Below are 13,810 nucleotides of genomic sequence, written 5' to 3'. Positions count from 1 at the left end.
ATAAAAGCATCCTTGCTCCTATGGTAGTGTCGGAAATATACCGAGCCCTCACGGCTTGTAAGGCCGGGGCAGATTTCTTCGAAGGATGCAACTTGTTATTACAGATGTGGATGATCGAACACTTGTGTCACCATCCTCAGTATATGCGCTACATGTCTACAAATGGGGGCTGCATCGAGGGTTATAGCCTAAGGGTTTCAGGTTTCCGATCACCGGGAGGGTTTGAAGAATGGATATCCTATCTCCGGTCATCACCGCAGATCAAATAAACTGGACTTTGGGTTGGCTTTCTGTGGAAGAAATCATATACATGCCCGCCACTGGTCCTCACTTCCTCTTGATAGGACTCAGAGGTATTCAACCTTATGCCCCTTACAGGGTGATGAGGCAGTTAGGAAGATGTCAAGTACTACACCCGGATGAAGATCTCAGCACTTATGCAGTCGAGGTCAGCAGTGACGGCCAATTTCCTGAAAAGACAGTTCGTTGCATATGGAGTGAATGCCAGTACCTGACGGCAAATACTCGGGTAGGTGATGTATCTAGGGGTGAAGTCTCGCCGGCCTATCTCGCTTGGCATAACAAGAAGAACATTGTGGAACGGCCAACCAAACGGCCTCACCTCCAAGATTTTGTTGAGTCATCACAAGAACAATGGGACTGGCTCGCAAAAGAGGAAGGTTACCTGGTTGAAATCAGGAAGCTAAAGCGACAAGTTGAAAGGATTGTATTCGAAAACAACGTGCAAGTCGCCCAGGAGCAGGCTGAAAAAGACAAGCTAGCCCAAGAGAACCAAACCCTGAAGGCCCGCCTTCGCCAAGCCAGTAAGAATAACATCGACCGATAGAAGCGTTGCTCCGACGAAAGATTGATAGCCAGTTTGAGAAATCAGGTCATCCAGAGCCAAGAAGAATTAGAACAATCAGAGGCTTGCATAGCAAGGATGAAGGTCAAATGGGCAAAAGGTACAATGGCCCGGAGGAAGCGCCTACAGCAAGTCATGAGGGATTGTGAACTGAGCGTCAAAGCGGTAAAGGAAACGAATTCCGCTCTACAAGAGCGGATCTTCAAGCAAACACAAGATGCCCAAGCCGACAGAAGACACTATTACAATGCAACGACCAGGATGGAAAGGCAAATGGAGATGTTCCAGGATCAGCTCGCCACCAATGCACAAATGCTAGGATTAAAGAGCCGACATATAAGGCAGTTGTTCGCAGAAAGGGACAACATTCGAGCAAGAATTGACGAAATTGGGCATTACATCTACCTGAAATGCTTGGCATGCGAGCAAACACCTCGGGAAACCCTCATTGTCTCCATCATGGGCTGCGTCCACCGGATTATGAACGAGTTGAAGAGCTTGCAAAGAGACCTTACACCTAGGGCCGCGAAAGGGCCGAAAGATGCCTCGTGGGTCCCTAAGTTGGAAAATTAGTCTTTGATCGAGTCCTGTTCGTTTTGTTTGTTGTTTCCCCATATGTTGTTTTCTTTTCTTCAAACCAAGTTTAAAACCGTGAAGTCGGTACTGTTGCTATTTTGTTTGAAGCAATGTGTAATAGCAAATTTTGATAATAAAATTAAGTGACTCCGGAAGAATTTCTATGTGTCTTTACTTTGAGGCAGAACTACGCCTGGTCTGATTCACGCGGGGACGTGATACGTAGGCAATCCCCATAAGATTCGACCGCTTTTAATAAATAAAGAAAAGAAAATGTAAATAAAATAAAACGCAGGGTTTCGCAAAATACTTTAAAGGGACGAATGAGCAAACCGGGATGACGCATGTTGTTTGAAGCAAAACATGTAGAAACGGTTAACTGCATCGGTGCATTGCATCCCCTATGTGTTATGATCAAATTTGTTAAACTCTAACGCTAACAAAGTTTGTTGTTGTCTGATACCAGACAAGTTAGTTGTTAAAGAACTCTGGCAACACACTCATACCAAACCAGATCCAAAGGACCGGTAGCAACAAGCATGACTACTTCAGAGAATAGTAATGAGGAAGAAAGGCCAATGAGCCAGTTGTTAAAAGAAGCAATGGAAAAGATCGAAAGGATGGGACTAGAGATGAATGCAATGCAGTTAGCCCTAGCCAAAGCCCAAAAGAGCCCTGAACCACTGGGGCACATGCCGGAGTACCCTCACTCCGGCCCTTCCACAAGCCGCCCAAATCCCCTTTATCATCAAGAAAGAAGCCCTCATGATTCCCAAGCTCCACCACCCCATCAACCTCTCCCAACACCCAATATTCCCATTTTTGTGGGACCAACATCAGCCCCTTTGCAAAGAACGACCAGTGAGCCATTGTTTCAGGCTCACGATACACAATACTATCCCCCCGAGCCTACGTTTCATGCCCCCGAACCACAGGCTTACAATCCACATTTGGAAGCGCCGGCAGAGATTGAGAAGCCGGCTAAGGCCCCTGAACAGGATGAAGTATTGAGAAAGTTCAAAAGCCTGGAGCAGTCCTTCAGGAACTTGCACGGGCTGGGCAATCAAGTCAGCGTAGCATACAAAGATCTGTGCCCTTTTCCAGACGTCCAACTCCCGGCTGGGTTCAAGATGCCTAAGTTTGATTTATATGAAGGGCACGGTGATCCCATGGCACATTTGTGGGGATTCTGTAGCAAAATGAGAGGGGAAGGCGGCAAGGATGAGCTGTTGATAGCTTATTTCGGCCAAAGTCTGAGCGGATCTGCACTAGAATGGTATACCAGGCAGGATTCCAGCAGGTGGTACACGTGGGATGATCTGGCGCAGGCTTTTGCAGGTCATTTCCAGTACAATCTCGAGATAGTCCCTGACCGTCTCACATTATTAAGAACTGGGAAGAAACCCGGGGAAAGCTTTCGCGAGTTCGGATTCCGCTGGAGAGAACAAGCAGCTAGAGTCGATCCTCCCATGAGAGAGGGAGAGATGGTGGACTATTTCTTGCAGACATTGGATCCAACCTACTTTGGTCACTTGGTGACAACGGTTGGAAAATATTTCAATGAGGTGGTCAAGATAGGGGTCATGATAGAAGAGGGTCTAAGGTCGGACAAGATCTTGAACTATTCGGCACTCAAGGCCACAACCCAGGCTATTCAAAGCGGCACGGGAGGTGCGCTGAGAAGAAAGAAAGAAGAGGTTGCCACGATCGAGGGAGGCAGTTGGTCTAGGGCTGGCAGGCCGCACTACAACCAACCCAGACCTCACAGGTCAAACTACTCATACAACCCACCACAAAATTTCTATCCACCTCGAGAACCACATTGTTCCGTACACCAGGCTCAAGCATACACCCAGCCTCCGGTTCGCCCGCAATGGCGCGCGCCGGCTCCCCAGAACATATATGCACCACCACAAAACACCTATCCTCCACCAAGGGCGTATAGAAACCCTCCAGGGGCAGGTTTCCGGGGAAATCCAGATGCTAGGAATGACAGGTTGCGGAAACAGAGAACTTTCACGGAGTTGGGAGAAACCTACACCGCTTTGTTCCACAAGCTGAGGCAATTGGGTTTGGTTAGTCCTGTCCAGACTCGAGAACCAAATCCCCCACCTCAGAATTTGGATCGATCAATAAGTTGTGAATACTGCTCAGGGATGCTCGGGCATGACACCGAGAAGTGTTGGAAGTTAAGGCATGCCATACAGGATCTTATCGACACCAATAAGATCGAGGTCCAGACACTAGAAGCTCCTAACATCAACCAAAACCCACTGCCAGCGCACCACGAAACTCACATGATTGAGTTGGTGTGTGAGGGAGGAGAGTTGAGAAAACCCTCACAAACAATGATGATGATCCAAGCCGCCCCGAAAGAAGTCTCGACCAGTGGAGGGATGAGTGTACAGTCGCAGGGAGAAGGCATCAAGCCGGTAGTGATATTGGGAAAGAGCCCGTCCGCCATAACAAGCAAACCCGAGCCAAGCAAGTTGGTAATATCAGGGATACCGCCCATACCGGCAGTCGTGTTAAAAGGGGTATGTAGAGAACTGGTGACCATAAAGCCTGTGGTCCAGCTGTCGATGATTGACAGCAGGGTTGTGCCTTGGAAATATGAAAAGGCGGTGGTGATGTACAAAGGAAAACAGGTGGAAGAAGTCATGTGTGAAGCGCAAGGGTTGACTCGATCAGGTCGATGTTTTGCTCCGGTGGAGCTAAGAAGAACCAACCCAGTTGCAACCAAGAAACCTGTGTCCGAAGAAGAGGCTGAAGAGTTCCTGAGGAAGATGAAAGTACAAGACTATTCTGTGGTCGAACAGCTGAGAAAAACACCGGCCCAGATCTCACTGTTGTCATTACTGATCCATTTTGAGGAGCATCGTCGAGCCCTGCTAAAGATATTGAACGAAGCTCATGTACCCAGTGAGATTTCTGTAAACCACCTGGAAACCATTGCCAGCAAGATTTTCGAGGTGAACAGGGTAACATTCTCAGATGATGACCTGCCGGTGGAAGGTACGGAGCATAATAAAGCTCTATACCTAGCTGTCAAATGTGAAGACTCGGTGGTAACTCGAGTATTGGTGGATAACGGCTCAAGCGCCAATATTTGCCCACTATCCACCTTGAACCAGTTAAAGATCGACCACGGAAGGATCCACAAGAACAGTATCTGTGTCCGAGGGTTTGACGGAAACGGGACAGCCACTGTGGGGGATGTTGTACTTGAACTGACCATCGGTCCAGTCCTGTTTACCATGGAATTCCAAGTATTAGACGCCACAGTATCTTACAACCTGCTGTTAGGACGACCATGGATTCATGCAGCCAAGGCGGTGCCCTCCACCCTACATCAGATGGTGAAGTTCGAGTGGGAAAGACAAGAGGTCATGTTACACGGCGAGGATACAACGTGCACCATGGGCGGAGCCATTGTACCTTTCATAGAGACCGCTGATGACAAAGGTCCTTGGGTCTACCAGATTTTCGACACAGGGTCGGCCAACAAAATTTCTGAAGGAGAAATCATCCCGCACCCTAGGATAGCTGCCGCAACAGTCATGATGGTCTCAGAAATGCTGGGTAATGGATTTGTGCCGGGAAAAGGCCTGGGAGTCGAGCTTCAATGGATTGTCCAACCTGTCTCCCTTCCTAAAAATCTTGAAACTTTCGGATTGGGGTTCAAACCAACCGCATCAGATAGGAAGCAAGCGCGAAAAATGAAGAAGAGGGTCTGGTTTCTGCCTAAACCAGTGCCACGTCTCTCAAGGTCTTTTGTCAAAGCAAGTACCAAGGGGTCACCGATCCCAAAGATTCTAGGACCTTTGATCGGTATAAATGAAGACCTGAATCAGAGTTTTGAGAAGCTATTAGCGGATGTCAGTATGGTGGAAGTTGGAGAGGGTTCCAGCAGAGCAAAGATACAGTTTGTGGGGCCTGAGGCCAAGACCAACAATTGGACAGTTACTCCTCTTCCTGTCCGAGGGGAGTCTTGGTAGTAGGCTTTGATTTATATTTTGTGTGTTTTGTTTTGTCCGGATTATTCAAGGGTGTAATCCAAATTTTACTTTCGTTTTTGTAAAAGTGTGAACCCTTTTATCCCGCAAGTTTAATAAAGTTCTTTTCTTTTGTCCCATTTTAATTTTGTTTTATTCTTTTTCTTTCTGAACAGTTCTCTTTTCACTGGTTCTAATGACATGGCATGCACAACGGATCTTCGACCTAGTCTAATAAATCAATCTGAATCCGACTCAATGATGCAAGAGGTCGTTTGTGATGATGAATCTGAATGTGACGAAGGTGAAGCCTTCGAAGAGATAAACCGAGAACTGTGCCAATTTGAAGAGAAACCCAAGCCTAACCTAAATGACACTGAGGCTGTGAATCTAGGAGACGCTGATAACGTCCAAGAGACCAAAATTATCATCCACATTGAGCCGAATGTCAGAGAAGAATTGATCAAAACCCTCATGGAATTCAAAGATGTTTTTGCATGGTCATATGACGATATGCCTGGATTAAGCACCAATTTAGTGGTTCACAAATTGCCCACTGACCCGGCATACCCTCCCGTCAAGTAAAAACTAAGGAAATTTAAAACAGAGATGAGTGTAAAGATCAAAGAAGAAGTGATTAAGCAGTTGCAAGCGAAGGTCATTCGGGTCACTCGATATCCCGAGTGGTTGGCTAATGTGGTACCAGTCCCAAAGAAGGATGGAAAAATCAGGGTGTGCGTCGACTACCGCAACCTCAACAAAGCAAGTCCCAAGGACAATTTTCCATTGCCCAACATCCATATCTTGATCGATAATTGCGCGGGGCGCGAGATCGGATCTTTTGTAGATTGCTACGCGGGTTATCATCAGATCCTAATGGACGAGGAAGATGCGGAAAAGACAGTGTTTATTACGCCATGGGGAACTTACTGCTATCGGGTAATGCCGTTCGGATTGAAGAACGCCGGGGCAACATACATGCGAGCAATGACTGTTGTGTTTCATGACATGATACACAAAGAAATCGAGGTGTACGTCGATGATGTGATCATCAAATCTTGGCGTCAGGAAGACCATGTAGAAGACATAAGGAGATTTTTCCAAAGACTCCGAAGGTATGATATCAAGCTCAACCCGGCCAAATGCGCATTCGGGGTTCCATCAGGAAAGCTGCTAGGATTCATCGTCAGTCAACGGGGGATTGAGTTAGACCCATCCAAAATTGAGTCCATCCGAGATTTGCCACCGCCAAGGAACAAAACAGAGGTAATGAGTTTGCTGGGTAGACTCAATTACATCAGCAGGTTCATCGCCCAACTCACAGCAACTTGTGAGCCCATATTTCGGTTGCTGAGAAAGGATGCTGCGGTAGGTTGGACGGCAAAGTGTCAGGAGGCCTTCGACCAAATCAAAGGGTATCTGTCTAATCCACCTGTATTGGTCCCGCCGAAGCCTGGGAAGCCCTTAATTCTTTACCTAACGGTCTTGGAAAATTCATTTGGTTGTGTATTGGGGCAACATGATGACACAGGAAGGAAGGAGCAGGCCATCTACTATCTTAGCAAGAAATTCACAGTACATGAGGTCAAGTACACTCAACTCGAGAAAACATGTTGTGCCCTAACTTGGGTAGCTCAGAAGTTGAAGCACTACCTGTCTTCGTATACTACTTATCTCATATCCCGTTTGGACCCATTAAAGTATATCTTTCAGAAACCTATGCCCACGGGAAGGTTGGCAAAGTGGCAAATTCTGCTCACAGAGTTTGATATCGTCTATGTGACGAGGACGACCATGAAATCCCAGGCGCTGGCAGACTATTTGGCGGAGAATCCCGTTGATGAAAAATACGAGCCCTTAAGAACGTATTTTCCTGACGAAGAGGTAATGCATACAAATGAGTTGGAATTACCTGAGGAACCGGGTTGGAATCTTTTCTTCGATGGAGCTGCAAACGCAAAAGGGGTTGGAATAGGAGCAGTACTCATTTCTGAAACAGGACGCCATTATCCTGTTACGGCTCAACTACGCTTCTATTGCACCAACAATATGGCCGAGTATGAGGCTTGCATTCTGGGTCTGCGCTTGGCTGCTGACATGGATGTCCAAGACGTCTTGGTCTTGGGAGACTCGGACCTCTTGGTACACCAGATTCAGGGTGAATGGGAAACGCGAGATCTAAAACTCATACCATACCGACAATGCTTGCATGATCTGAGCAAGCAATTTCGATCGGTGAAATTCAAACACATCCCGAGAGTTCACAATGAGGTTGCGGATGCCTTGGCCACCTTAGCATCAATGCTGCACCACCCTGACAAAATGTATGTTGATCCTCTGCACATCCAGGTCCGTGATCAGCACGCCTACTGCAATGCCATAGAAGAAGAAGCAGATGGCGAACCCTGGTTTCATGATATCAAGGAATACCTCAGAATGGGGATATATCCAGAACATGCCTCTAGAGACCAAAAAAGAGCCCTTCGGCGTTTGTCGAATGGTTTCTTCCTCAGCGGAGGAGTATTGTACAAAAGAACCCCGGATTTGGGATTGTTGAGATGCATAAATGCCAGTCAAGCAATGACGGTTATGGCAGAGGTACATGCTGGAGTTTGTGGGCCACACATGAGCGGATATGTATTGGCAAGAAAGATCCTTCGAACAGGGTGTTATTGGCTCATCATGGAACACGACTGTATCACTTTCGTGAGGAAATGCCATCAGTGCCAGGTACATGGAGATTTGATTCATTCTCCGCCAACAGAGTTACATACGATGTCAGCACCCTGGCCGTTTGTGGTATGGGGTATGGATGTCATTGGGCCCATCGAGCCGGCAACATCCAACGGTCATAGGTTCATTCTAGTGACCATTGATTACTTCACCAAATGGGTTGAGGCTAAAACCTTCAAATCAGTAACCAAAAAGGCAGTGGTGGACTTTGTTCATTCCCATATCATCTGCAGATTTGGGATCCCAAAAGTGATCATCACGGATAACGGTGCGAATCTTAATAGCATCCTGATGAGAGAAGTATGCCAACAATTCAAGATTACACACCGCAATTCCACCCCATATCGTCCCAAGGCGAATGGAGCAGTCGAAGAAGCCAATAAGAATATCAAGAAGATACTGCGAAAGATGGTGGAAGGGTCCAGACAATGGCACGAGAGATTACCCTTTGCTTTGTTGGGTTACCGCACTACCGTCTGAACTTCCATAGGCACAACTCCTTATTTGTTGGTGTACGGAACTGAGGCCGTAATACCAGCGGAAGTCGAAATTCCGTCCCTCCGAATTGTCGCTGAAGCCGGGATTAATGATGATGAATGGGTCAAAGCTCGATTGGAACAGTTGAGCCTGATAGATGAGAAAAGATTGGCAGCAGTGTGCCATGGTCAGTTGTACCAGAAGAGAATGGCAAGAACATATAATAAGAAGGTGCGCCCCAGGAAGTTTGAAGTAGGGCAGCAGGTATTGAAGAAGATCCTCCCACATCAGGTCGAGGCAAAAGGCAAATTCGCCCCAAATTAGCAAGGGCCTTATATCGTGACCAAAGTATTGTCCAACGGTGCTTTGTGTTTGACAGATGTCGAAGGGAGATGTGTCGACATGGCTATCAATTCTGATGCAGTCAAGAGATATTATGCGTAATTTCTTTAATTATGGCAATTATTGGTTCGTTTGTTTGTATTTGGCATTTATTGGATAATGGGATGACGGAGACAATTCTTTCTTCTATCCAAACACTTTTTAACCCTTGATTCCCCCTTTGAGCCTTAAGTTATTCTTTCATACCCCTCTTTTGGAATCACTAATGGAAAAGACATGAAAAAAAGAAAATGAAAAGAAGGAAAAAGAAAAAGAAGATAAAAATCATAAGAAATGCAAAACCGTGGGAACTACGTTTGACCTGATTCCTCAAAGAGGATACGTAGGCGCCTCACGGCTCGGTCATAGTATGCATCATAGTGAATATAGGATGCATAATGTACATAGTGTGCATAATAGGCACAGTGTGCGTAATGCACATAGCGCAACATAAGTGTAAAAAATAAATTCCCCAAGCAAGAAAACTGGGGCAGAGGTTATGTTTTAAGTTCCAACAAAGGTTTGATTCCAAAAGTTGTAGCAGATCACCCGTCAAAACTATTTTTTTCATTTTTGATAGCCTTTCTTTAGCCCCACACCAAAACCAACATCGACGTCCAAAAGACCTCCCGATCAATATCCAAGAGATGCCAAGCCAGGCAAATAAGGCCGAGAATAATACACCGATCCCCAGAAAAGAAGAGGATCGTAAGACTGGGAATGAATCGATGATCAAAGGAATCTCCAGAAGAGAGGGTCGTATCTACAACACCCCGATTCCTCGAAAGAAATAAAAGGAGAGAGTCTTATCGGTGAAAACCTTCACAGGCACCGAGAGGCGATGTAAGATGTGGAATATGAAATGAGAGAGTCTTATTGGTGAAAACCTTCACAGGCACCATAAGGCGCCGGGAGATGAGAGAAAAGAGAGAGTCGCATTAGTGAAAACCCCTCGAAGGGCACTATGAGGCAACAAGACAGATCAACAAAAGCTACCACATTCGCAACGAAATGGACATTCATTTATCATCCCCAGCAAGTCAGACCATCGGGCAAATCGATTGATACAAATAGACTGGGTCGGGAATCTATGGTGCACGTCATGATCACGGGGACCAGTCATGTCCTCCAGATAAGTTCTTCTGAGTTTCTTCTCCCACCAAATATTGGTTCAGAAAGATTTTCTCCTTTTCTAGCTTTTATTTCTCTTCCTAAAAATTTGTCTTGAAAAGGATTTTTCAAAGCTTACTACCAGAGACCGAAGGGGAATTCATCCAATGCAGGATAACACAAACAGTCTTAAAGGCCGTCACCAGGCAATGCAATGATCGTGCCTCGCAGTTTTGGAGGAAGTAAGCTCCCAAAGGGAATGGTTTCGGGAGTAAAAGCAGATTCCCACAACATATGCTTAAAGAGAAAGCAGAAAAGGGAACAAATTGAAAACCAGCCCCAGCAGGCTAGAGACCCCAGCAGGCAATTTTGTCCACTAACCAATTATGGGGACATAGAGCAAGAAAAGGGGAAGAGAGAAAAAATCATCCTCCGGAAAGGCACCTTCTACCGCCTCGATTAAAACTAACTAAATCCTTTTGTCTGCTGCAGGAAAACAAAGGATTGATAATGGCAGCAAGACGCAACGCCAGGGAAATCACCAAAAAACCGGGGCAGAAAATTTTCTGCCGATTGTCAAAATTTTCTCGGAAGAACGGGGAAACAATTTCAAATACATTTAAGTTCTAGGTCGCCCACCAGTATAATGCGGGAATACATTTAAGTTCTAGGTCGCCCACCAGTATAATGCGGGAATACATTTAAGTTCTAGGTCGCCCACCAGTATAATGCGGGAATACATTTAAGTTCTAGGTCGCCCACCAGTATAATGCGGGAATACATTTAAGTTCTAGGTCGCCCACCAGTATAATGCGTGAATACATTTAAGTTCTAGGTCGCCCACCAGTATAATGCGGGAATACATTTAAGTTCTAGGTCGCCCACCAGTATAATGCGGGAATACATTTAAGTTCTAGGTCGCCCACCAGTATAATGCGGGAATACATTTAAGTTCTAGGTCGCTCACCAGTATAATGCGGGAATACATTTAAGTTCTAGGTCGCCCACCAGTATAATGCGGGAATACATTTAAGTTCTAGGTCGCCCACCAGTATAATGCGGGAATACATTTAAGTTCTAGGTCGCCCACCAGTATAATGCGGGAATACATTTAAGTTCTAGGTCGCCCACCAGTATAATGCAGGAATACTTTTAAGTTCTAGGTTGCCCACCAGTATAATGCGGGAATACATTTAAGTTCTAGGTCGCCCACCAGTATAATGCGGGAATACATTTAAGTTCTAGGTCGCCCACCAGTATAATGCGGGAATACATTTAAGTTCTAGGTCGCCCACCAGTATAATGCGGGAATACATTTAAGTTCTAGGTCGCCCACCAGTATAATGCGGGAATACATTTAAGTTCTAGGTCGCCCACCAGTATAATGCGGGAATACATTTAAGTTCTAGGTCGCCCACCAGTATAATGCGGGAATACATTTAAGTTCTAGGTCGCCCACCAGTATAATGCGGGAATACATTTAAGTTCTAGGTCGCCCACCAGTATAATGTGGGAATACATTTAAGTTCTAGGTCGCCCACCAGTATAATGCGGGAATACATTTAAGTTCTAGGTCGCTCACCAGTATAATGCGGGAATACATTTAAGTTCTAGGTCGCCCACCAGTATAATGCGGGAATACATTTAAGTTCTAGGTCGCCCACCAGTATAATGCGGGAATACATTTAAGTTCTAGGTCGCCCACCAGTATAATGCGGGAATACATTTAAGTTCTAGGTCGCCCACCAGTATAATGCAGGAATACTTTTAAGTTCTAGGTTGCCCACCAGTATAATGCGGGAATACATTTAAGTTCTAGGTCGCCCACCAGTATAATGCGGGAATACATTTAAGTTCTAGGTCGCCCACCAGTATAATGCGGGAATACATTTAAGTTCTAGGTCGCCCACCAGTATAATGCGGGAATACATTTAAGTTCTAGGTCGCCCACAAGTATAATGCGGGAATACATTTAAGTTCTAGGTCGCCCACCAGTATAATGCGGGAATACATTTAAGTTCTAGGTCGCCCACCAGTATAATGCGGGAATACATTTAAGTTCTAGGTCGCCCACCAGTATAATGCGGGAATACATTTAAGTTCTAGGTCGCCCACCAGTATAATGCGGGAATATATTTAAGTTCTAGGTCGCCCACCAGTATAATGCGGGAATACATTTAAGTTCTAGGTCGCCCACCAGTATAATGCGGGAATACATTTAAGTTCTAGGTCGCCCACCAGTATAATGCGGGAATACTCTCAAGTTCTAGGTCGCCCACCAGTAAAATGCGGGAATACTTTTTAGCTCTAGATTTTGGAATCAGTAACCCCACCTGAAGACGGAAGGTTACAATAGAGATCCCCCAAGCAGGAAACAATAAAATCCCCAGCGCCAAGAAGCAGAAGGCTGCAAAAGCAAGCGCGCGATTCAAAAGGAAGAAGGGACGTGTCTCAAAAGAAGCAGTTTGGGAACGTTGTAGCATGCCCAACATAACAATTTTGATAAAGGAAGCCAGACCACTGGAGAAACCATTGAAAGGCCTAAAGAAGAGGGCCATGTTCCCAGTAGATCAAGCGAAGTGATGAAAACTGGCATTCAGAAAAGGCAAAGGACCGGTATCATCCCCCAAGTTCACAAAATAAAGGCATCAGAGGAAAGCGTTAACCGACAAGAAAGCAAGGCAACAAGAGCAAGTTGAAGATAGATGAGATCTCATGATCCCTAGTCTAGCGTAGCTTTTTGTTTTTCCTTTCAGAACAATGTAACAAGGAGATCGGTGAGTGGTAGCATCCTACAGCAGCATGCAACTACGCACAACAGCAACAAGCACTACAATCGCACGGTAGTCCCAGCTACCAAAATTTCCCGAACTACATTGACCTGATTCCTGTTCAGCCCAGGATATGTAGGAAACCTCTGAAGCAAAGGTTCGGTCAAATCTTTTTCAAAAAATGCTTCACACGGAGTACTCAGACGAGCAAAAATCGCCCGCTTTGTCTTTGCGTGAAACCCTTCGTGTCTTCGGGCAAAGAGGGGCAGCTGTAAGCACGTGATTTTTGCTCCACGAGCAATCACTCCAAAAGAAATCAAAAATAATAAATGGCATCGCGGTACAATTTTCACGGGACATGTGCTGGTAGTCATTTGTGTTTCCGTCCATTCTCTTCTTCTTTCTTTCATTGAATCTTAACAAACAAAATACAAAATATGTATGTCATGGTGATTAAACCATAATTCGGTCAGTAAAAGAAAATTCAAAAAATATATATGCATCTTTTATTCTAGGTTGTGATTTAACCTACTTAAATATTTTCATATGTGTGTGATAATGGGGTTAAGTGATTAAATTAATGATGGTTTTTAATTTCATTTTTTTTCTTTAAAATTAGAAAAACAAAAAGAAAGGAGTAATGAAATTGGTTTGGGCCAAAAAATGAATTAAAATCAGGCCCAAAACCAGGACACAGGTCTAGTCCAAACATAAGCTGCCCGGGTACGTCCCAAATGACGCCGTATCAGCGTCCCTGTGCTGAGCCGTCGATCTGACTCAAACAAACGGTCCTGATCAGGCCACTCATTCAAACCCAAACAACGTCGTCTTAGGCAATTGATCTGAGCCGTCCAACCCCTTGATCCAACGGACCCAGGCTTTCCCCCTAAACCCATCCAGTT

Source organism: Nicotiana tabacum, chromosome 1, assembly GCF_000715075.1.
Source record: "Nicotiana tabacum cultivar K326 chromosome 1, ASM71507v2, whole genome shotgun sequence".
Lineage (NCBI taxonomy): Eukaryota > Viridiplantae > Streptophyta > Magnoliopsida > Solanales > Solanaceae > Nicotiana > Nicotiana tabacum.
Note: the sequence above shows the minus strand (reverse complement) of the source record.